This window comes from Neltuma alba, unplaced genomic scaffold (genome assembly GCF_004799145.2).
Source record: "Neltuma alba isolate B1F8T4 unplaced genomic scaffold, ASM479914v2 tig00010233_pilon, whole genome shotgun sequence".
Classification (NCBI taxonomy): Eukaryota; Viridiplantae; Streptophyta; class Magnoliopsida; order Fabales; family Fabaceae; genus Neltuma; species Neltuma alba.
The window spans coordinates 9324-11958 of record NW_021635165.1 but is presented as its reverse complement, the minus strand read 5'-3'; the positions used below and the strand labels follow the sequence as shown (position 1 = coordinate 11958).

The following is a 2635-nucleotide window of genomic DNA, read 5'->3' as shown; positions in this document are numbered from 1 at the left end:
TATCTTTGTTTAATGCCAGGGATTAGCGGATCTAACGTCACAAAGTTAAAGGATCCAATAAAAAGAATGTTAAAGGAGCTGATTCAAAACTGAACAAAAGTATAAGAACCTACAAATTAGTTTTTTCTTTGCAAATTAAACACACAGGAAAGCTCCAACTTGTGCATGTCATGTACACCTCGTCCTATCATTATACTCCCTCCATCTCTTATTATAGGAAATAACTACCAAAATCACGAGGTTCAACTGTTTGTCAGATGTTTTTTTTTGGATTTTAAGGTTTAAATAGTGTTTTTTTACGTATTCATTTAATTTTATTTTGGGTAAAAGAGACTAAATTGAAGTTTTGACAATCTCTCTTCCACCTGAAAAGTTATATTAAGTCCACATTGTGTGACTTAGCCAAATTTTTCCCAAAAATAAAACAAAAATTAATCGGCTTTTTCACTAAGGACGGTTTGGTTCGCGTTTTGATCAACTCAGTTTATGTGTGGATAAGTATAACAGGATTCATATATTAACGTTAAGCATTTTCCTTTTTTATTTCTTTACTCCTTATTTTATTCCTCAATTGTGAACTTAATTTATATGTGATTATTGTAATGTACTAGATCAATCTCTTGAATTTGGTTTCTAGCCAATAAAACTTTTTCCAAGTTGGCACGCTGAGAGGTTTTTTATTTCTACACTTATAATTTTACATCCCGTTATCATCAAATTCAAGTAAGTTTGTTTTGATTTATAGGTATGTCATTATTATACATATAAAAAATAAAACATCAAATTTCATTGTTAAAAAGCTTAAGAATATTTACTTATAACTAACTTAAGTCAAATTTTATTATAATTTGTGTTGAAGATTAAAATGAAATGTATAGCTCTTATGAAAGTGATGACCCAAGACAAATTTGTCTTATGTATAGCTCAAATTTTATTATAAAAAGCTCTTATGTATAGCTATTATAATTTGTCTTATGTATAGCTCAAATTTTATTATAAAAAGCTTGCAAGGAAAGTGATGACCCAAGACAAAAGGGTGAAGGAGTACGCATATTCTTCTCCAAAAACAATCGAATTGTTTATGCTGCTAAAATGGGTCGTCAAATTAGGGCCATTAGGAAGAAACTTGATCATTTGAGTGAGATATCTTCGAATGCTTCTATTGAGTCTTATGACTGGAGGCAAACCCACTCGTTTGTGAGGGAAGATGTTGTGGGAAGGGACAACGAAAGGATGCAACTTGTTGGCATCCTTTTAAACACTCTTGATGTGAAAAGTAACGTTTCAGTAGTAGCCATAGTTGGGATTGGTGGATTGGGGAAGACGACACTTGCTCAACAAGTATATAATGATGAGGCTGTCAAAAACCATTTTGAGGTAATGAAATGGGTTTGTGTGTCTGATGAATCGGATGAATTTAATATGAAGAGAAGAGCTCAAAACATCATTGATGATAAGGAAACCAATCGTCGACTGGATCAGGTCACACAAGATTTAAGAAAGAAGATTGAGTTTTTCTGCTTGTTTTAGACGATGTCTGGAATGAGGACCGTGAGAAATGGCTTGAATTGGAAAGCCTATTGAGAGGAGGCAAAAAGGGAAGCATAATCATTGTGACCACACGTAGTGAGAAAGTGGCACAAATAATGGGCACACCTGATGAGCATCTTCACTTAGATGATTTGGATTTTAAAAACTCTTGGGAGCTGTTTTGTAGAATGGCTTTTCGGGAAGGAAAAAAACCTGATAATCAAGAGTGAGTACATATTGAAGTGTACATTGTCAGAAAATGTGCTGAAGTTCCACTTGCAATAAGAACCATTGATAGCCTATTGTTCACGGTGAAGTTGGGAGTGAATGGTCATACTTAAGGGATAATGAACTTGCAAATATAAATTCTGAGGACAACAAAATCTTTTCTATTCTTAAACTTAGTTATGATCATCTTCCTTCCCATTTAAAAATTTGCTTTGCATTTTGCTCCCTGTTTCGAAAAGATTATAAGATTAAGAGAGAAACACTAATTCAGTTGTGGATAGCTGAGGGGTTTATTGAACCCTTGGATAAAAATAGGTTCTTGGAAAATATTGGTAATGAGTACTTTGAGCAGTTATTGTCAAGGTGCTCATTTCAAGATGTTCAGCGAGATGATGCTTCTGGTGAAATAGTGTGGTGTAAGATGCATGATCTCATACATGATCTAGCACACTCAATCACTAAAAATGAGTGTTACCTTGACACAAGTGAAAGGATAGAAAAAGAGAACTTTAGTGATGGGATTCATCATGTGTCAAGTTATTGTGACAGTAATTTGAAGTTTCCACTTGGTAATATCAAGAACAAAGAAAATAAGAACAATTTTGTTGCTACAAGGACAGTGGGAATTTATTCCAAATCACCCTTCATCAAGATTCTTTAATCCAATTTATGGGTCTACAATATCACTTCCAAAACATTTATGTGTATTGGCCCTTAGAAATCAAAAGTTGCAAATTCCAGAAAGTATAGGAGACTTGAAGCATTTAAGGTATCTTGATTTAACTAAGAATCAGGTACTTAAGAAGCTCCCACGAGGAATTACCAAGTTGCATAACTTGCTGACTCTAATACTTAATGACTGTCCATCTTTAATAGA

At 33.5% G+C, this 2635-nt stretch overlaps 1 pseudogene; it reads left to right on the top strand.

Moving 5' to 3' along the window:
• Positions 1-1092: 1092 nt before the first annotated feature.
• Positions 1093-2419, top strand: LOC114755169 (putative disease resistance protein RGA4; annotated as a pseudogene).
• The last annotated feature ends 216 nt before the right edge of the window (positions 2420-2635 follow it).